The 22,996-nt window shown below is 41.8% G+C and overlaps 1 long non-coding RNA gene across 1 annotated transcript in view; it reads right to left on the bottom strand.

Moving 5' to 3' along the window:
- Positions 1-11,364: 11,364 nt before the first annotated feature.
- Positions 11,365-22,996, bottom strand: part of LOC149869373 (uncharacterized) — a 44,979-nt gene continuing 33,347 nt past the window's right edge. The window contains exons 8-9 of the long non-coding RNA XR_016441468.1: positions 12,519-12,655; positions 11,365-11,651 (exon numbers count right to left, since the gene is read on the bottom strand). This is a non-coding gene — a long non-coding RNA (uncharacterized LOC149869373). The remainder of the gene's footprint in view (positions 11,652-12,518; positions 12,656-22,996) is intronic.

Here is a 22,996-nt window from a genome sequence, read left to right as displayed (position 1 = left end):
GTATGTGTGTGTGTATGTGTGTGTATATATATAAATGATTTTCTAGCCTAATACAGTTTCCACTTTCCCATCAATAAGTAACATATGCCATCCCACACAACACATTATACAGTTAATCTGTTCTTTTAAACTTCCTAGGAAATTTACAGAAGGAAAAAATGTTGATTTAAATAGGTCTGTTTAGATAGGAATAGTTCATTAGAAGTTCTATACTAATGAATATCCTTTTACCTCCAGGATATATTACTCTTTTCAATTTTTGTCTATTAATATTATCTGACTTTTCAGTTCATTAAAAGAAATTCACCCAACACTGAGTCATAATTATCATTTGTTGGAATAGTTCATACTGACTGGCTTCCTTTGGGGACTTGCTTCTCTATGTATTTATCTATCTTACATTTTCATTTTTTGTTTACTTTCTACAACCTGCAGTTAAGTGTTCAGTTTGACAGAAAACAGGTATTCTGCATCCCTGGAATCAGAATGATCACTTTGTGCACGTGTCACCAATTCACAATGACATCAGAAATTAGTCATATTTTATCTGGTTACATTAAACATATTTGGTACATGCTGAAACATCACTATTGTAGTTCAAGCACTTATTAACTCGGAGGTGAGTTTATAATGCAATTAAAATTTACATCTCTAACAAGTGTCTAAAAGAACTCTAAGTTCCTTCAGTGCTAATTCATATGTGCAAATGGGGCTTTTCCTAAGAACAACCCCCTGCAGAAGGATTCCCATATACTAGCTTGTGAATCTTTTTCTCCATAACTTGAATGTAGCTTCTTATGTAGGACACATAGATATTTGCATTTGGCTAATTTTATTAATATGTTTAAAGTGTCAATAGATTAATTACCTACTTAAGGTCACTCAATAGTGTTTGCACTATTACTATTAGAATAAAGTACTTTGGACTGCTTTTGTTAGCAGTCTCAAACAGCAAATTGGAGGAAGGTTTTTATGACATGTATACAATGTGGAAATGTCTCTTCTTTCAAAGGATCAACTTTTTTATCCAGTCCACCAGTAATCTAACCACACTGAGTATATTGCTCATGAGATTGGCTATCTTACTACTGACAGCTGTATTCCACCAAATCGATTTCTTATCACTCAAATGTTGTATCCTATAGGAAGTCTGAAGTCTCTGACAGTACCAGTTAATGTAATAAAACAAAAAAAATATGTATGGAAGCAAACATAATGTTTCAGTCAAACAATGGTGCATGCAAAGATAGCTGCACTGTTTTAAAATGCTATAAACTTTCTAGCAACCTTCATTTTGCTTGAATTTACAGTGAAGTTACAGCAGGTGTCCACCAGATGGCAAGTCATTACAGCAGATGCTATAAAGGAGGCAAAAACAAAAACCAAACTTCATTAGCCTTGAATACAGTAAGAGTATAATATATACATAAAGGTATGCTGCTATAACTCTAGTTTGGCTCAAGATTTTTACCACTGACATATTAACAGGCCATTGTTGTTGATTTAACCTAGCTCGGAGGAGCCCTGTTCATCTAAACATGAACCAAGACATCATGATACTAGGTAGTGTAGAAACAGAACAAAAAAGACAGTCTCTTCAAGATTTTACCATCTAAGTAAAAGGCATGAAACAATAAATGAAGACAGACAAACAGATGGAGCAGTACAAGGAAATGATGAGACATTATGATTCAGCATAAGAAGTGTTCTCAAAATACACATGACCTAACCCGAATCAAGTTCTTACGGGTAACACTAAACAGGCAAATTTTAATGAGCTTTGAAAAAGCTAATGAGAGCTTTGCAGATATTTGTGGGGAGTTCCTTTCAAGCATGAGTTGATGAATGAGACAAAGCACAAACAGTGCTTATTTGAAAATGTAAAAGCACGGACTAGATGGGATTGTGGACTTTTTGGAGCAAGAGTAGACATCTCAAAAAGAGGTTAAAAAATAATAGGAAAGGTAAGGATAGGCTGTGAAGTGCATAGAAAATGAAGTGGGGTAGCTTACATAAACTGAAAGTGAGAGCCAGTGGAGGGATACAGAGAGAGAGAGAGAGAGAGAGATGCAGTCAAAGCAATGAGCTCGTAAAATCATAGGCCACAGAACGGGGTGGGCCACCCAGGCCATGGCCCGACCAACTTTTAGCACATTAATTTAGCTAGCTGTGCAGTTAAAAAAATAGCTTTACAGTTTTAATGGGAATGACAATTGTGCATTTGTGAGTTATATAAATTAATGTGCTAAAAGTTGGTGACTCATGCGTAGTCCAGGTGGCTCACCCCATTCCACAGCCTATGCATAAAATGTTGGATATAAAGAGCCAAATTTATCAAAGACCTAGAAAAGGATGTTTCAATAATAGAGGTGAGTGATAAAAAGTTACATGGATGCATAAGAAAGACTGTATTTAGGCACCGGCAAGATTTAGACATAGGTTGGATGTGAAAACTTGACATCAGACGATGCCTAGATTCTAAAGCTAAATATCATAGACTGAATGATGATGTCCCTTAAGGTTGACAGCTACACAGCTGCTAGGCTGTGGAGAGAAGCTGGGTGTTCTCAGTCCCAAAGTTTACAGGGAGAGAGGTTTGCTTTGTGTCTAGCTGGAGCATTAAAGTCCAGCCAAATCACAGACTGTGTCCTGGAAGAGAGTAGGAGGCGAGCCAGAGCACGGCATGCTGGAAGGCAGTGTGGCAGCTTCTGTGAAGAGGTAGATGTAAATGCTTCTGTTTCTCAGGCAGAAACTCTACTGGAGATCACTTCTACTTTGTTGTCAGTGGTAGTTTTTTCTACTGGACCCACCATTTTTGGTCTTGCAGAAACCACCTGAACACTTGTACACTTAGGGCTTCTACCAGTGGAGCTCAGATTCCACTGATATAAATGTAATGTTTTTATGCACCCATGCTCAGCCTATGCCTCTTTCTTAGTCTCTTTTACCCTAGTTTTCTCCAGCTAGGCCATAACAGGGGTAGGGCTGAGCAAGCCCCCGCATCCTTTCTCCCTCCCCATCCCCCAAAGTCCAGTAACTTCTATTGATGGTGGTGTTTTTCCTTGGATGCACAAAAGTAACCATTAAGAAATGAATTATCCATAAATGGATACTCAAAATAGGACCTGCAAGTCAGGCCAGATGAATCACTAGATCCATGCAAAACCTGCAATATAAATGCTTTTCTTAACTTCTTTTGCTTATTATAGTCGTCTTCTAAATCCCATTTTTCCCCCATAGACTTCTTCCCTGTGAGACTGATGGTTGCAGGCATCATTTTTTCCACAAAATACACTCCACAGTGTTTATTAGCAAGAATCGAATGGAAATTTATAGCACTTTAATCATATAGACCTAGGGATGAGAGACAAATCCAGCATCTTTGCACATTTGCTCTTAACCCCTCTGGGGAGAATGGTTTCCGTTTATTGCAGAAAGGTGGTATCTCTTAGGAAAGCCAGAGGTAACAAGCAGAACAAGTCACTCTAAACCATTCTTCTCTCTACATAACCTCAAACTTCCCCCTCTCAGTTGAAAAAAGTGGATATATTTTTAAACCCTCCACATTTTGAGTTGTTAACTGTTTTTACTCCTCAATTTAGAATCATTGTGTATGTACATATTAGAGCTGATTTATTTGATATGCTTTGTAACAAATGAAGATTGAATTAGTAAGACATTTCCCATGGAAAATAAACTTGCTTTATTGCTTCAATCTTTTATTTTTATGTAGAATAGGCTCAAAATGCCCAAGCAGGCAAATATTTTTCCACAGCCACACAGTAAATTATATTTACCAAACATCTAAGACAGTTGCAGAGATGCTTCCTGAAATATGTTGCCTCCCACATATGTTCTGTCTTCCATATAACCACTAATAAATCAGAGGTTAATTGTACAGTACTGGGCCCAAATGGATGATCATGAGTTGGATAGGGAGGAATATTTTTTTTTTTTGTTAATTGTTCATTGTTGATACATTTTGGATGCTTTACATGTGTGTGGTCCAAATTTTCTACCATCAGAAACAGTGTTTCCAACTACTTTTAAAAAAAAATTTATTACGAATAAATGAGGCTGTTTGAATACTACTTATGGTTATACAACACACTTCATTATGTGGCATATTGTTGAGAATATATTCATGGAGCATAAGCATATTAGAGGGCACAAGAAATGTTAAAATTGCAACTTCAAGACAAGGACTTCCTAGGCCTTTGAATGCTGGAAACTGTAGGGCTTGAGGGGCAGAAAATAAATAATTTTTGTTACACCCTGGTTTTCCCTTTCCACTGCCTGCCAACATGAGAAGTATACTGAGAGAGATGGGTCTGTGGCATTTCTTGTGTTTTTAGTAATTAAATAATTTACAGTGTTTGTTATATTTGACCTGGCTTGAATTTTAACTTCATATTAGTGTAATTTAATGCAACCACGTGTACTTACAAATATCAATATATTATTCTTTCTATGTAGATATCTGTCATTGCAGTTACAATAGTGCTTATGGATCCTGTGTTTCAACTCCCTATTGGCATTAGCAAACTGAAGGAGAAAGAAAGCATAGGGTGAAGTTAGACATTATAGTTAGACCACATTCAGGGCACTTAAAATATGAACTCCTACATATTAAGACTCATTAACAAGTGTTAAGTACCCTCTGGGCATCTGAAAGTTATGTCACTTTGGGGGAGGATTATCTTTGAACCCTGCTACCTAGCTCAAGTTACCTTACCTTCTGGCTGCTCCACTGAGATGAAGGGACCAATTTGCAATCCTAGGAGGTGCTGCTCCCAGCATGGACTAGCTAGCCTCCAGAACATGAGAGCCCTAGATTGGCAGCTGGGTACCAGGTGAGTGGAGGGTTGAAGGGTAAAGGGGAGCAGGAGTGCAGTGGGACAGGGAAGAGGGAAGAAGAGTCATGAGGAAAAGGTGGGAGTAGGTAGGCAGGGAGCTGCTGGGCAGTTGGGAGTGGGGGGTGTAGTGGGCCAGGAAGCTCCCCATGAACCCAGGTCAAGTCACACTGCCCCTGTTAGACCCTGCAGATTCCCATTCACCTGCCAGCCCCTGACCTTCAGCTGTCCAGCAGCTCCTCACCTCCCTTTCTCTCCCCACCTTCCTCTGTAGGGAGCTGCTGGGCTGTTGCTGGTGGGGCTGGTGAGTAAGCGGGTAGCTGTGTGGCCCAGCAGGGGAGGGGCAAGCGGGATCTGGGTGTGTGGGGGAAGTGTTGGCTGTAGGGAGCCCAGGAGCAGGAATGGCAGGGGAGCCCACCTGGCTTTAATCCCATTCTATGGGATTAAACCAGCCCTACAATTCCCTGCAGGTGAGTGGCAAGCTGAGAGCTGAGGAAGTGGGCCTGACCCAATTGGCATGGGGCAGGGGGTGGACAGCAAGGTCTGATCTGGGCTGGTGGGTAGCAGGGGACAGTGAGGCCCCAATCAGGGACTGTGAGGGACAGCAGGGCCTTATCCAGGCCAGTGAGGGGGCAGCAGTGCCTGATCTAAGCCAGCAGGGCCCAATCTAAGCCAGCTGTGGCCCAGCCTTAGAGCCTATACTTCCGCTAGAGAGCTGGGAATCTGGACAGACCAGAAGAGACGAGACAGCTCCCAGCCATGCCCCTTCTCAGTAGCCCTCTAACAGTATGTCAGAGTAGTGCATGTTAGGGTACTAACCCTTAATGTGCGACAAGTCACAGCATGTGCTAACTCTGATGCAGCCTAACACTCCTTAGAGTTAGCACTTGCTAATTGTAACATGCAGCTACATCCAAAGACTCATAGACTGAGTATGGGATTTGGAAACAAAAACGTGCATCCCAATCTGCCAGAGACTCAAGTTAGGAGCTTTGGGAAAACAAGGCAAACAAAAGATTTCAAAAGTAGGATCTCCATTTTGGGCACTTCTAGTTTTGGATGTTCAACTTCATGTTAAGCCAGTCATGATTTTTAGGATGTCCAGCAGGGACATTAGTAGCTCACACTTTCTCTACTGATCTGGATCATCTTTTCCATTACTTTAACGTGACCTTTCATTACTCCCCCTTGGTCATACTGTCTTCTGGAAATGAACTTCATGAAATTGTGGGAGACAAGCCAGGTACCACAGGACTAGAAAAGGGCCAATGTAATGCCCCTCTTTAAAAAAGGCTAAAAGGAGGACCCAGGGAACTACAAACCAATTAGCCTTACCTCAATACCTGGGAAGTTACTGGAGCATATCCTAAGGAAGGCCATTTGGAAGCATCTGGTGGAGGACAGGCTGATCACAAGCAGCCAGTATGACTTAATGAAAAATAAATAGAGTCAAACAAATTTGATCTCCTTCATTGAAAAGGGAACTACTTGGGTGGATGAAGGGAATGCTGCGGTTATAGCGTATCTGGATTTCAGCAAGGCTTTTGACAAGCTCTTGAATGACCTCCTAATAAGCAAACTGAAGAAATGTGGACTACATAAAACTACTAAAAGGTGAATAGGTAACTGGCTTAAAAGGTGCAAGCAAAGGGTAATTACTGACAGGTCCATGTCAGAATGTCAGGAGGTTTCGAGTGGAATTCCATAAGGGTCTGTCCTGGGCCCAGTGATGTTCAGTGTGTTTATTAACAGTTTCTGGCATAGATAACTTCTTGAGGACATGAACCTGATAAGACATGAAACTGATAAGAACTGTGAACACGTTGGAGGATGCAAGTGCAATTCAGAAGGATGCTGACAGATTGGAAAGCTGGGTTAGGGCTAGAGCTCACAGGATGAAGTTCAGTGTGGACAAATGCAAGGTTTTACATCTTGGAAGGAACAATAAACAACACAAATGCAAAAAGAGTAACACCTAGATGGATAGCAGAACTATGGAAAAGGACTTGGGAGTCCTAGTAGATTACAGATTTAATATGAGTCTGCAGTGTGATGCAGCCACACAAAGGGAGAATGCAATTTTGGTATGCATCAATGAAAGCATTAAGTGCAAAGCATGGGAAGTGATAGTGCCTCTTTCCTAAGCACTGGTTAGGCCTCCCCTGGACTAGTGTGTGCAGTTATGGGCTCCACATTTCAAAAAGGTTGTGGAAAAGTAAGGGAGGGTTCAGAGGCAGGCAACAAAGATGATCAAGCCATTCTCAGAGGCACTGGGTGTTGCCTACAGCCAAGGCTGGAGACTCTAACTGAAATGTGGCAGTGCTCCTTCTAGGACGAAAGCCAAAGGCTCCTGGCTAGAGGGTCTTGTTCCTCCACTCAGGGGGTCAGGAAGGAATTTTATCCCATGGTCAGATTGGTACAGACTGTGGGGCTTTTTGCCTTTCTCAGCAGCAGGGGTCAAGGTCTTCTACCTGGGATCTCTTTAGCATATATTAACAACTTTTTAACTGTTAAATGGCTTCTCTGCTTTACCTGTGTCAGGTTAGGTTAGTGGTCTCCAAACTTTTTTGACTGCGCACCGCGATCAGTAAAAAATTTTTGAGCATGCACCTCCAATATATGTATATTTATATAAATATAAATAGAAGTTCTAATATTTTCTTCCCACACCCCAATGGATCCTCTTCGCACCCCACTTTGAAGACCACTGGGTTAGATTGTTAGGTCTGTGTTGTGTCAGGGCTGGTGGTAGTCTTGTGCAGAATTTAGATTATGGTTTGTATGGGATGGCTTGGATAGGGAGATTTTGCCTCAGGCAGGGGTTGGACTAGATGACCTCTGGAGGTCTCTTCCAGGCCTACTTTTCTATTATTCTATGGTTCTGTGAAATATCTGAATAAGACCAAACCTGCAGTCAGGTAAAATTCCTATTAGAGAATAAACTAACCATATTTTATTCATAGTTGCTCTTGCTGACTGGTTGTACATATATTTAGATTCAGAGGGAATTTCTAACATTCATTTAATCATTTTCATGTTTACTGAACTGGTAGAGTTCAGAGGCTGGACAGTCATCTCTTTGGTATGGTTGAAGAATGAAACATGCTGAATTAGTGCAGGGGGGTTGAACTGGATGACCCCTGAAGGCCCTTAACATTATGCTTTAGTGTTTTACTTACAAGTGTGCACACGTAATAGAGCCCAATTCACAACTTTTTTTGTCCCCCAAAGTAAGAGACCAGGTTTTTTTTTCAGGCATTGCTTAGCTAGAAATAAGTTTCTACATATTTCAGTCTATAAGCCCTCTGAAGAATGTTTTCATTGTAATATTAAGGAAGATTTTCTATCCCACTTTTAGTTCACATGTTGAAGACAGGTGGGTAAAAGGGAATCCATTACCCCAATGCTTTTTAAATGGATCAAAATATTTCACATCTTCATCTCATTTTAACCCACTTAAAGCATTTTATATGTCGATCTTTATTTTCCTTAGCCCTTTTTTGGTAGCTCTTCTTGGATTTTTTTCTCCCTTTATTTAACCTCTACAGGCCTTAACAAGCCTGTATTTATTTGGTTGTCTCTTTCTATCTCCAGTACAGGCGTTATTATAAGCTTTGTATCTTTTGAACTTTTTCCACTGAGTTTATTTTGGGGCAAGCACTTTGAACCTGTTGAACTTGTGTCTTTTAGTATTCCCTATCCTTCTCCCTTACTGGCAGATTTAAATATATGTCCCCATTGTCCTTGATTTCATAACCTTCCAAGATATTCTGAAACAAACAATCCTCCCAGCCCTGAATTTCATAAATTTAGACTTTCAGTTGGTTAATTTGTTCCTAGAAATCATCCTTGGTTATAAGTTTTTTTCCTTGACATTTTCAACCAGTAATCTCTTTCAGTCAGAAACAGATCCATAATGACTTGATATCCAATTGGATGCCAAATTTTATGACTGTAGAGTAATACAGAATACTACTCTTCCTTAGTCTTCTACTGGTTTGTCTCATCTGCCTTCTGCAACTTGTCGTGGTTTTGATTTTAAGCAATTCGTGATGAGGAGTTATAGTTTTATTGTGTGTGTAAACAGCATCTAGCACAATCATGCATTGATCTCTACTAGATTAATTGGGTCCTATGGCAAGACATCATTTCCTTGCACTCCTGCTTACTCTTTATTTAAAAAAAAAAAAAAATCACAGTGAATTGGCAAAAAAATACCTATCACATCCCTTGTTACAGAAAATCACACATTTTGGGGATCCTATGCCATTTTCCTGACAATTTTAAATACAAGAAATATATATATATATATTGTTATCTATAAAAGGCAGGCATGCAAATAAGTTATGTTTGTTTAAATAGATACACACCTTTTTAGCTAAAATATAAACAAGTTCTTGTCAAACCCAGCATAAGAGTAGACAAAATGAAAAATTGTATACACCTAAAGTTTGGCATTAAATATGGGATGCACATTAAACCTACATAATTTCAACATGAAATGTTTACATTTTTCTTTCAAGATTTGCATTGAAGAGAAAGTTTGAGTTGCCACTGGTAGCTAATAAACTATGTGAAAATGTTTGTCTTAAACTAGAGATAAAAATTATGCATTTATAGATTAAAGCCAGAAGGGGCCATTATAATAATCTAGCATGCATAACAGGTTAAAGGACTTCACCTGGTATTTTCTGCATCAAGCCTACTTCTATTTCAATATTCCTTATTTATAGCATGGAGATATGCTATATAATTCAAACTCTATGAAAATATTTTAGGCAATGGCGAATTCACCAGAAAATCTCAAAACATTATCGTAATGCTTATGTACCATATAAAAATGTACACGTTGTTTCTAGTCTAAAAGTTGAGTAGCTTCAGCTTCTAATATTATTTATCAGCTAGACAGATTAATGATTAATCGGTTATCAGAAATCTCTTTCCCCTATACTGTAAATGTGGTTACTTTCTCCTGAATAATCTATATAGATTGAGTTTCTTTTGTCTTTCATCATAAACCATGTTTCCAGGCCTTCAGTTATTCTTGTGGTTCTTTTCTGAACTGCTTCCAGTTTCTCCAAAATCTTTTTTTGAAATTCTGACACAAGAACTAGACATCATTCCAGTAATGGCCTCACTAGCACTATACAAAGAAATAATACCAGATAGCTACTCCTATTTCAAGTTCCTGATTAAGCAATGTTCACACTCACACTTCCAGTTCCCATTTCTCACTGAGAGCTCATGTATATGTGTTGATCTATCCTGATCTAAATCCTTTTCAGTCACTGCTTTTAAAAATATAGACTTCCACCCCTTTCACAAATGTAATCTGTGTTCCTTATTCCTTAAAGGTATAGCTTTGCATATAGTGTTCTTAAAACACATATTGTATAAATAAGCTGTCTTTGCAAAGTACAGATCCTATGACTTGTGTTTCATGTGCAAATTTTTCCAGGAATTGATTGGGGTTTTCTTCCAGTTCATTAAGAAAGACATGGAATAGTATTTCATTATTGAACCCTACTAGAAGCATCCCTGTAAAACTAGTCTCCATTCCTCACCCCACCCATGAATGCTATTTTCTTCTGGGTTTTCACCTTCTTTTGAGGCCCTGGAATGTTGATCACAACTAAGGCTAGAGGTTTTTGGTTGAGGTGTGCTGATGCTTCTGCCAGTACTAGAAAACACAAACGTTCCTGGCTAAAGGGTCCGACTGATCACAAAATTTGGGATCAGGAAGGAATTTTTGCTTTAGATCAGATTAGCACGGACTATGGGGTGTTTTGCCTTCTCTGTGACATTGAACATGGTCCACAGATGTTACAGTAGCAGAACACTAACAGGGCCCTCATCTCCCTTGCTTTTATCTGGGGCATGTTCTTGGTGTTCACATTGTACACATCTACACATGCGCTTTAATGATTAGTAGCCTATTTTACTGTGGATAGAAGCAGCACATAAAAAACCATGCTATTACACTAATGCTTGGTAAAATAAGCTACTGCACCTTATTGTGTGCACTTACACTACCGCACTTACACTACTGCACATTAGGGCAGCCTCATGCATATTTATTTAGTAACTCATGTTGGAAACTTAATGCACATTAGGAAAAGTACATTAATGCATGTGTAGACATGCCCAGTGTTTCTAATAGCTTTTGGTAAGGATTTGAAGTAATGATTTTAGATATTCCTTCAGTTAATGAGTGCCTGTAAGTGCAGAGAATTAGACTTGATGGTCCAAAGTGCTCTTTACAGTCCTGTTCTTATGTTCCTTTACAATTACTTCTGAAGTATATTAGCTAACAAATTTCTCACTATATAATGAGAGTTATATTTACACTGTATAGCAATTATTTAAGTATTAAAAAGTTAACCAAGACTATATCAAATGCATTACTGAAGCTTATTATGCCAACAGTCACCTTTATTGAGGTTTATCTCGATAAAGAAACATGACTACATCACTCTTACATCACCTTTATCAACATGTATTTTTTCATATTAAAATGCTTGTTTGAGATTTATTTTCCATAAAGCCATGCCAATTGGCATTTATTATGCTATTACCTTTTAATTCTCTACTGATTATACCCCAGATAAACCTATCCATGACTGTGTGCAGGACAGTTATACTGCTTGTAGTTTTCCCAAGGATAGAGGTGAGAGTGACTGGCCTACAGTTTAGGCTTGTGGCTTGTGGTTTTCAGGATTATCCCATTATCCTCTTGAAATATTGGTGTAATATTGTCTTTTTCTCCAGTCCTCTGAAATTTTCCTAGAATTCTGGGATCTGTTAAAGATTAAAGTTGAAAAAATTCTTCAGCCAGTTTTTGAAAAAACCTTAAATGTAGGGCATACAAACTTGCCATTTGTAAATGTTTAATTTAACATGTGTCCGAACTCCTGTCCTACTCAAGAACTTAAGTGCCTGATTCAGACTACACAGAAAAATGCATCCATACACTTGTGATCGTAATGGCTGTTTCCTGTTTCCTAATTCCTGTTTCCAAGGGTAGGTGCCTAATGTGATAGGGGTGGCAGTGAATTAAAGTGATATATTGAAATGAATAGCCTTTAAAAAAGACCTCAGTGTAATCACAAGGGTAGACATCACTTCATTTCTTGTTTTGTAAGTAACTGGAATCTTCCAATAGCATCTTTCCCCCCATGCTGTGCTTTTCCAGTACTGTCAGATAAACATCTTTTAAATGTTTCAATAGTCTGGATTTCTCAGTTATTGCTCAGCCACGTAATGCATACTAGCAATGCTGAGATGAATCATAATCCAAGTAATATAAAGTCATCATGTACAATCTGCCTTGGAAGGAGTTCACTCTCTATCACTACGTACTGTTGCACTCTCACAATAGTTTGAATCATAGCATTCAATTTGTAAGAATCTAATGAACAAAGCAGATACATGAAAGGAATCTGTAGATCTTATTTTTTCTGTAACTGTTTCTGAGGGAAATAAAGTAAGTTGTAAAGAATCAATCAAGCCCCGAAGAGCCAAGAAGCAGCTTATTAAAATACAGTACATTTTCACAACATGCTTTCCTGTGACCCTTCCTCATGAATGCAATGTTATTGGTAGTATTAGTTACATCATTTATCAACGGGAGCCACTGCCATGACAACTAGGGCAAGAGTTACTTACTTCATGTATGCAAATGGACCAGAAGGAATGAGTGACCAGTGACTGATTATCCCTAATAATCCCTCAAACAGGAATGGACCACAAATGTGAATTGTGTGGAAGTAAGGCGTATCTACTTTTATGTCTTCCCAAATTCCCTTTAAAAAAAAAAGAAAAAGAATACACAAACACAAAATACAAGTTGGAGACCTTTCTACACACAGTAATTAGTGGTTAGAATTTCATTCAAATTCCCCCTGGTATAGTTACATGATAGGCCCAAATGGTGAGACACTGACATACAGAATTTGTAACAGCAAGTTCCGACTCAACATTATCTATAGCTTTGCTACCATCAGTCCAGATTATTGACCAGAGCAATATTCTGTTTGCACATAACAAAATAAAAATACATTGTGGTTACTTGTATCTAAACAACCATCAATGTTTAGTTTGTAGATCAAGTCTGAGAGACAACAACCTAAATCAAATCATTAGTATCCATTTTAATGAATTCCCTAAAAGGAATTGTTCATTTTTTTCTAAGGATCACTTTCTGTTCCACATGATATGAGAAACTGAAAAGATGACAGTGATGTGCTGTTAAATCAATATTTATAATCATATACAAAGGAGTGCGTATATATGTATGAGAGGGGAAGTGGGGAATGCAAAACATATAGTTCTAACACTTTGCTTACTATCAAGGTCAGACTAACAAGCCAATTGTTGCCTGGATCATTTTTCCTCCTTCTTGAAAAAATGCAGTTTTCCAAACATATTGTGCCACCGCCAATTTGATAGATTTATTAAACATACTTGTTACTAGACCTATGATTTCATGTGGCAGTTCTTACAGAATTGTAGAACAGAGATCATCCAGGTCATTCTTCCTAGCTTGGATGAATTTACTCATTAAGTATTTCCTCCACCTTAGTTGTGGTCATTTCCATTTCCAGAACCTCGTTCAATTGTTCTTTCTGCCTTTGCGCCTAGTGTCTCATTATTGTCTTTAAAGAAGAATGAAGCAAAATATTAGCTAAATTTTTGGGCTACATCTAGGTTTTCTTTAATCTCTAGCCATCTTCATTTCTTCCCTTATTCTCTTTTTATTTATATGGTTGGAGAACATTTGCTATTTTTAAAATACCTTTTATATAGTCAAAGCAGCTTAACTTCTGGAAGTTCATACTTTATCCCTACACTTCTTGCTTTCTTCACTGATCTGTACTGTTTTCCTCACTCCTTGTATGCCCTGTGCTTGCACCTAATATTTCTATTTAATGTTATAACTAGATGTATAATTTGACATGGGCCTAATTTCCTCAGGATTTGACCTGGATCAGAGGAGGCATGGCACAGTCATTTACACACCATTTTTCCAAGCTGTATTGCTGCTCTGCCAGTAGGTGGCCAGTGACATTACACAGATTAGTCAGTTTATCAAGCGAACAATCCACAATACAATTACAGAAAATGTTAGCACATTTTAACCTGCAGACATAAGTGGATGGCAGACTTGTACATTATTCAGAACCCAGGACAAAAGGTTTTCCAATGAGATAAATGCAATATCTATTTACAGGGCATATGTTTTTTCACATATATTCTCTCTATATAAGCTGGTGTTCATCTATATAAGCTTCTTCCTCTTGTAAATTCTAAAGTTTTATCTTTTTGCCTTAAAGAAACTCCAGGCCTTCTTTACATTCAAATCCCTAAGGGCAGAATTCCTTGGGGGCAGACTGAATGTGCACAGTAGGCTATGCACTGATCAGGCACATGTGCAGCTACATATGCATATATCTGAATGTAATTCCAGGGAAAAGCACAGGGGGAAATGGATGCCAGCGAATGCCAGGGGATACCAGGGAGGATAGGACACCAGCGAACAGGGACTGCCAACAGGGGAACAGTTTGCGGGCATTTTCATAGTTTCATAGTTAGTAGGGTCAAAAGGGCAGACCATCAAGTCCGACTCCCTGCCATGGCAGGAAAGAGTACTGGGGTCAAACGACCCCGGCTAGGTGATTATCCAGCCTCCTTTTGAAGACCCTCAGGGTAGAAGTGAGCACCGCTTCCCTTGGAAGTTGGTTCCAGATCCAAGCCGCCCTGACTGTGAAGTATTGCTTCCTGATGTCTAGCCTGAACCTACTCTCAGTCAACTTGTGGCCGTTCTTCCCAGTTACTCCTGGTAGTGCTCAGGGGAACATGGACCGTCAATAACTGTTTCTGTTTTCTAATTTCTAAAATAATTATCATTTTAAAATGCAACTTGTGGAGGAAATGTAAACTGAACACAACATCAAGTTAATAACAGTACTCATATATGACATGTACCCTTTTTGCCAAAAGTTATCATTCCAAAACTGTGGTGCTTTTCTTAAGTGGAAAAGCTGGTTTTCAGCACAGAATAGAAGCATGGAGATGGATGCTGCTTCTGTTCTTTTTCTTCCATTCCAGCAGCCAAGTAAAGGGAGGTGCACAATTCAGCAAGGGCAGATTCAGGAGGGGTGCATTCCTGCTCTAACCAAAGCTTAAAAATCAACTGGTCAGAAGCAACAGTGGCATTTCTATTTAGACAGCGCTGAGGGAGTCAATTGACTATCATGGCTCTTTACAATCTACCTGAGTTCTTCTAACTGTTCTTCACTCCACAGGTGTTAACAACCCTCTCCCCTTTTTAATGGGCTTGATGCTGCACTTATCAAGCCATCCTGTGCTCAGCAATTTTACTCCCTCTTAGACATTCCTGGTCTCTTACCTCCTATTTCATAGCTCAGGAAACTGTTTTTAGCTCTTTACAAAATCTCAATTAGTCCAAAGAGTCAACAGCTGCATTAAGGCAAGAGAAGGGAGGAAGGAAAGAAGAAGCCAGGTCAGGCACTAGATCCTGCCCAGGAAATGTAAGTGATCCAGCTGCCTGCACCTTTGGTTTAGTTGACTGTTTGTTTGGTCAGGGGTTTGCTCTGATAAGCTGCGAGTGAGTGCTGTGTGTTCACTGCTGAGTGAGTGTTGATTGTTGATTGCTGTGGGATTGCTGACTGCTGTGTGATTCCTGCCTGGGCCTCAGTCAGCCCAGGCCCAAAATGGTATAAAAGGAGACTTCCCAGGTGACCAGAAATCCAGCAAACAGGGACTGCCAACAGGGGAGCAGTTTGCAGGCCAGTTTGTGGGCAGGAATACATGGGAACTTCTGACAGAGACTTCAGGTAAGTGAATGAGGAGGGGGGCTACTATAGGAGTGGTGACACAGAGCACAGCCAGGGCCCCTGCCCTGCTGCTGCCTCTGGCCCACAGCTCCTGTGAGGCCTCCACCCAGACAGGCCCCTTGGATGTGTTGGTAGTGGCCTGGCCCCTGTCTGCAGGGGTTGCTTGGCGGGACCTCTGAGGCCTGGGGGTAGCATGTGGGACTGGGGGTTCCCTTGCCTGTCCCACATGTGCCCAGATTGAGGCCCTGGAGGGACAGGTGAGGGAACTCCAGGCAGAGGTGAGCAGGCTGGCGGGGATCAGGGCTGCTGAGGATGAGATTGATAGTTACTTTCATTATATGTAAGACCAGACACTTGGCATAGAGACATCATGGGAAAGTCCCAGGACAGCTGAATGGAAGACAGTCACCTCCAGAGCTAGAGAGTGTGCAGCTGTGATTGCTTCCCCAAAGCAACTGGGGAACAGATACAAAGCCCTGGCAGCACTGGAGGATGATGCAGGAGAGGAAGCCATGGCAGAAGACATGTCCACAACAAACACCAGGCAGACTAAGTGACAACTAAGCAGCCAGAGGAAGAGAGGCACAGAGAGGCCTATCTATTGACCGGATCCCATGGTACAGGAGGTTTGCTTCCTAGCTGGAGCTAGGATCCAGGACATCACGGCAAGGATTCCCGACCTCATCCAGCCCTTTGATTACTATCCCATGGGCCTCGTTCATGTGGGCATGAATGATGCAGCCAGTAGTCCAAACTGCATCACGAGTGACTACAGGGCTCTGAGGGCCAGGCTTAGGAAGTCGGGGGTGTAGGTGGCCTTCTTGTCCATCCTTCCAGTCAGTGGTTGCTGTCAGCATTAAGACACCTGCATCAGAGAAGTCAATCTGTGGCTCTGGAGTTGGTGCCATCATGTGGGTTTTGGCTTCTACAAGCACGATCCGCACTGCCATGAGTGAGGCATCCTGGGACAAGATGGTCTTCATCTCTCTTCTAAAGGCAAGAGTCCATTTCCTTACAGGTTGGCTGATCTCAAAAGGCTTTAAACTAGGTTTGTTGGGGAACAGGGAAGCAGAGGATAAGAAGAACCTAGGATCAGTGAGCCACGAGTAATACACTAGATCATTCCAGGTAAGCACTAAGGGGCACAATAGACATCAGGACAGGGGCAGGTATGAAGGACACCCAACAGGGGGCTTAAATGTCTCTACACTAATGCTAGGAGCATGGGGAACAAGCAGGAGAGCAAGTCCTGCTTGCAAGCAACAACTTTGACCTTGGACTAACTGAAACCTGGTGGAACCCTACTTACGATTGGGCAGTAGGCATTGAGGGTTACAGGTTGTACAGACAGGGTAAATTGGGGGAAAAACATAAAGCAACCTCTCCCCCTCCCCCCACCTTAAGGAACAATATACATCCTCTATAATCAAGATGGGATCAGAGGAGGGCCAAATCAAGGTACTGTGGGTCAGGATACAAAGGGGTCAGAGAGCAAAAGGCCTTGGTAGTAGGGGTCTATTATAGACTGCCACACCAGGAGGATGAACTAGACTTGGAATTCTCCAGACAGCTCTCAGGGGCCATATGGTTGAGAGATATGGTTGTCATGGGTGACCTAACACTACCTTGACATCTTCTGGAAGGAGCAGTCAGCCAAATCTAGCTGCTCACATAGGTTCTTAACTTACATACAGGACCTCTGCCTAATGTAGGAGGTATATGATTCCACTAGGGGAAATGCTTTGCTGGGTTTAGTGTTAGTTACAGGGGGTGGGGAATCTGCAGGTACAACGTAACCTAGGGGTTAGTGACCATCAATTGATTGAATTCACTATCTGGTGAAGGGTGGGTTGTGTGGGCTGAAGTGCTAGACTTTAAAAGGCTAACTTCAATGTGCTCAGGAGATTAGTTAGTGAGGCATTAAAGCTCAAGAGCATTGGTGAAACTGGGGTCCAGGAAGGATGGTCGTTCCTCTAGGGAGTGATCCTGTGGGCGCAGAAGGATACAATCCCATTGAACATAAAAGGGGGGAAAGGGCCAAGAAGCCCCCTTGGCTGAACAGGAAAGTCCAGGAAAGCCTAAGGGCAAAGAAAGTGGTATACAGGCTGTGGAAACAGGGGGGTAGCTACTAAGGAGGAGTATACCTCCCTGGCTTGCACTTGCAGGGAATCAGTTAGGAAGGCAAAAGCAGGATTAGAACTTAGACTGGTGACAAAAAATAAGGACAACAAAAAGTCCTTCAGGTATATAGGGAGCAAAAGGAAGGCATGGGATAGCATAGGACCCCTAGAGGACAAACTAGGGCAATGAGTGACAGAGAGGGGGGACAAAGCTGAGCTCTTCAATGAGTTCTTTGCATCTGTATTCCTAGACACAGACCAAGACAAATCTCCCAATTGGATCACAGACAGACACAGGAGGAAAGCTAGCCCACCAACTGTTAGTGCAGACTTAGTGAAGGGGCACTTGGAGGGGCTGGATGTGTTGAAATCAGCAGGCCCGGATGAACTTCATCCAAGGGTGCTGAAGGAATTGGCCGGTGTCATAGCAGAGCCGCTGGCAAGGCTGTTTGAGCACTCATGGTGCTCTGGTCAGGTCCCAGAGGACTGAAAAAGGGCCAGTGTGGTCTCTATTTTCAAGAAGGGGAGGAAGGAGGAACTGGTAAACTATATGCCAGTTACTCTTACCTCTATCCTTGGGAAAACTCTGGAAAAAATCATTAAGGATCACATTTGTGGGAGCCTAGCAGGGGAAATAATGCTGAAAGAAAATCGGCATGGATTCATGGAGGTGCAGGTTTCTTTTTACCACCAGGTCACAAAATGCTTAGATGCAAGAGTTGAGATACATGTCATCTACCTAGACTTTAAGACAGTCTTTGACACAGTATTGCATTCTGTTCTCGTAAATAAATTGGGTAAATAAACAAGGCTGTGATGTAGGTGATTACCCGGTCAAGTGGGTGGCAAATTGGCTTAGGGGTCACACCCAGAGAATGGTGGTGGATGGTTCCATATCAACTTGGAAAGATGTGGGCAGTAGAGTCCTACAAGGCTCAGTCCTTGGACCAGTGCTATTTGAGTGTCTTCATTGGTGACTTGGAAGAGGACGTAGAGAGCACCCTGTCCAAGTTCTCAGATGATACTAAATTATGGGGCAAAGTTAACAAACCAGAGCGTAGGGAATGGATCCAGGTGGATCTGGACAGGTTGGAAAAATGGGCAGAACAAAATAGGATGCAGTTCAACAAAGACAAGTGCAAAGTGCTGCACCTGGACAAAAAAGTACCACCAACACACTTACAGGCTGTAGGATGACCTTCTCAGCAGCACAGCAGCAGAAAGGGATCTTGGAGTCATAGTTGACTCCAAGATGAACATGAGTCGTCAATGTGATGAAATGATCAACAAAGCTAAGCACACTTTATCATGCATTAGCAGATGCATGATGAACAGGTCCAGGGAAGTGATGCTTCCCCTCTATGTAGCACTGGTCAGGCCACAGTTGGAGTACTACATCCAGTTTTGGACACTGCACTTCAAGAGGGATGCAAAGAATCTTGAGAGGGTTTAGAGGAGGCCACTTGTATGGTCAGAGGCCTGCAGGCAAGGCCCTACAAGGAGAGACTGAGGGACTTAGATCTCTTCAGCCTTCATAAGAGAAGGCTGAGAGGTGATCTTGTGGGTGCCTATAAATTTATCAGGGGAGGGCAGCAGGAAATAGGAGATGCTCTATTTACTAGGGCATCCCCTGTAATAACTAGAAACAATGGCCACAAATTGATGGAGAGCAGATTTAGGTTGGACATTAGAAATAACTTCTTCACAGTAAGGTTTTCCAGAATCTGGAATGGGCTTCCAAGGGAGTGGTGCTCTCCCCTACTTTGGGGGTCTTCAAGAGGAGACTGGACAAGGACCTAGCTGGGGTCATCTGACTATGACTCCAGTGCTCTTTCCTGCCCACGGCAGGGGTCAGACTCAATGACCTACTGAGGTCCCTTCCAACCCTAACATCTATGAATCTATGAGCCTACCATATTTTTTTTAGCCCTGGTAGCTGACTGGCTATGGCACTTGCCCAAAAAGCAGGAGACTCAGTACAGTACAAATTTACTTGGGGTTACTTGCACTAACTGTGCAGTAGCATTCATGTAGATGCTTAACTGAGAGCATATCTGGGGTGGAAACTGCCCTGGCAACTACTCCAAGATTGCAATCCAGGAGCAGGGGACTGGGCAATCCTCATCTCCCAGCCCCCGCTTCACCATCATGATTGGGAAGTGGGGACTGGGAAAATCTTATCTCCCAGCACCAGCTCCAATACCGGAGGGCTGGCATCATTATCTCCCAGTGCCGGCCCTACAGTCATGGAGCTGGTGCTCGGAGATAACGATGTCTCAGCCTGAGCCCTGTGACTACAGAGCCCGATGACTACAGAGCTTGGGCTGGGAGATAAGGATCTCCCAGCACCAGCAGTACAGTCACAGAGATTGCCCTAGAAGCTTCCTGATAACAAGGGCTGCAGAGCCTGTTCCCTGCCCAGCTCCATGATCACAAACATAAGCACAGAACAGGCTCTCCAGCCCCTACCTAGTGATCATGGAACAGGGGCTGGGAACTGCCCTGGTCAGGGTCAGGCCTCAGCCCCACACCGCAACCGGGTGATCTAAGCATAGGGTTTGGAAAGAGCTGTAGGGGTGGGGCAGGACCCTTCCCCTGACCCTGATCTGCTGGTGAGGCAGCTAGTAGCAAGCCCCCAGCTGGGAAGGCAATCCCCTCCCCTGCAACTCTTTCCAAGTCCCCTGCTCCAATTAGGGATCTGGGGCTGGAAACCCCTGATGCTGGGGCAGGGGACATTGTTCCTGTCCCAGCAGCAGGTGGCCCTGGCCAGGAGACACCTGCCTCCTGACCTGCTGCTCCCTGCTAGCCCCTGGACTCCCTGCTAGCCCCTAGAGCTCCCCCTAGGCATCAGGGGCCCATTCCAGGGCCCCATGAAATGAGAGCAGTTTGCTGCCATTAGCAGCAAATCTGCTCTCACTTCCCTATACATGTAGATGCCTGCCCAGGAGGATTTACTTGCAATTTACTTGCATTTACTTCTTCCATATCTAATGCACAGGTAGACACACCCATTGTGTCCTTGTCTATCAGATTTTTCATTCCTGTGTGGTAACACCAGACATGAAGTTTGCCTGAGTGTCTCCCTAATTTCTTATTTCAAAAGCCTTATCAGGTCTTGTAATCAAAAAGCATCATGTTTCCATGAATGCATAGATTACATGAATGCAGTTTTAATTCTTTATAGTGATCTTACATGTTTAGCAACATAAGGGCCAGACATGTCAGTCCACCAATAGGTTAGCCTATTAGTAGTCAAAAGACTTTCAAGGAGGCAAATTGTCAGTTATTATTTTCTCCAGCTCAGTGCTAGGTCTGCATATATTATTCCTTTATGAACTTGCTGTATGAAGAACCCTTTTAGCAGAATATGAATTCTTCAAAAATCGGAGAAGTCATGTTTTAAACTGAAGATTTTATTATAAAGCTGACACGAGTAAAAAGGCTCACTAAAGAACGAAATTTGTGATATAATAACGGATTTGAAGTTACCTATATAGTAATTACTGAATATTATATTCTGACCTGGTTAATGTGATGTTGACTAGATACAGACTGAGCAAATTTAATAGTAGGAAATGTACTCAGGAAGTGAGGGAACTGGATAGATATTTTACAGAATTCTGAGCAAACATTTGAGGAACTATGCGAGAGCCACTCATTTTGATACTTTGACTCTAGAAACTTGTGATGTCCTCCATACTGGCTTAAGTCTATAGGATCAATCTTATGAACTGAAAGAACAAAGAATTTTAACCATATTTAAAGAAAAGCCTTAAGGAAGAGGGCTATATTCTCAAGTAACCCCAGAAGTCAGAGTCCAAAGTAAAACTATTAAACCTGCTGGGCAAGTACAGTTGACCCCAGTACAGAGGAAAGCAAAAATTCTCACAACCTTTACCAATCTGACTGTGGAGTAAAATTCCATCCTGACGCAAATGTGGTGATCAGTCTGACTCTGAGCAGAAGAGTCTAGCTGGGAACATCTGCGTTTATAAAGTCCCAGGAGACACTTCAGCACAACCCAATCAAAATCTATAGCTTTGGCTGTGGCCTACACCCAGTGCTTGTGAGGAAGGCAAAACAAAATCTCTTGACACCCATAGCAACACAAGAGGGAAAAATTTCCTTCCTCACCCTATATTCAAGCCTACGCCTCCTGCTTCCCAGGACATGTGCCCTAACCACCTGGAAAAACATATATAGAAGAGGAAGAGATGTCTTGAGAATTTTAAAGTAAAAGAAGGTGCTTAGGGATTTTAGATATCTTTAGGAATAGGTAGAGTTTCAGATCATAATTCTGGACTTTGACACTTAAAGCTCACCTCATCTTTGTTTTAGATCCCCAAATCCTGGTCCTGGATGCCTACAGAGAGGTTGTAGGATACTTTTTTTTTGGCATGAGATTAAATGGTGATTTCAGAGGTATTCTATAGTTTTAGATACACAAGAAAAAGGTGAGAAAGGTGTATAGTGGCATGAATTAGGAGGAGAATCTCTAAATTTGATTAATTCATTTGATATTTTGCAAAATTTCTTGAGAACTTTACTACCTCTGGCAGGTTTTTAATAGAATTTTCAGCTTGATGGAGCAGAATGGGGTATGGGGAAGTCATGAATTCTTCAACTGCTGTTACAAGTCCTTACATTTTTTCTTCAGATTGTGTTTTAAAACATTTTAAGATGCACTGAACAAGAATCTCAGTATCTCAGAGTATCAAGGATTGTCACAATTCCTTATTTACAAGTACAGTAAAAGCTCTGTTATCCGGCATCCCTCTGGGAATGGGGGATGCTGGATAACAAAATTTGCCAGTTAATTGAGCCGCCCTGGCCATCGCTTCTCCTGCCGCATTTGGGGCATCACTCTGCCCCTCCCGCCACATCGCCACCCATCCCACGGGCCTTGCGGGCCCTGTGGGACAGGGAGGTGGGCCCTGCACAGCCCTGTGCATCCTGTTATGCCCCCGGGTCTTGGGGGCTCGGCAGCGCAGGCTGCTTTGCTTCTGGCCGTGGGGGCTCAGAGAAACCAGAAGTACCGTGGTGGGCACTTCCAGTTTCACTTTACCTTACAAACTGGCATGCTGGTTAGTAGAGCATAACCACTTGTAAGATGCCAGATAGCACAGCTTTTACTGTATTTCAATTACACTGATCACCAACTTAAAAT

The sequence above is a fragment of the Crocodylus siamensis genome, chromosome 3 (assembly GCF_052110815.1).
Source record: "Crocodylus siamensis isolate JL-2025a chromosome 3, ASM5211081v1, whole genome shotgun sequence".
Lineage (NCBI taxonomy): Eukaryota > Metazoa > Chordata > Crocodylia > Crocodylidae > Crocodylus > Crocodylus siamensis.
This window is presented reverse-complemented; position numbering and strand designations above follow the sequence as displayed.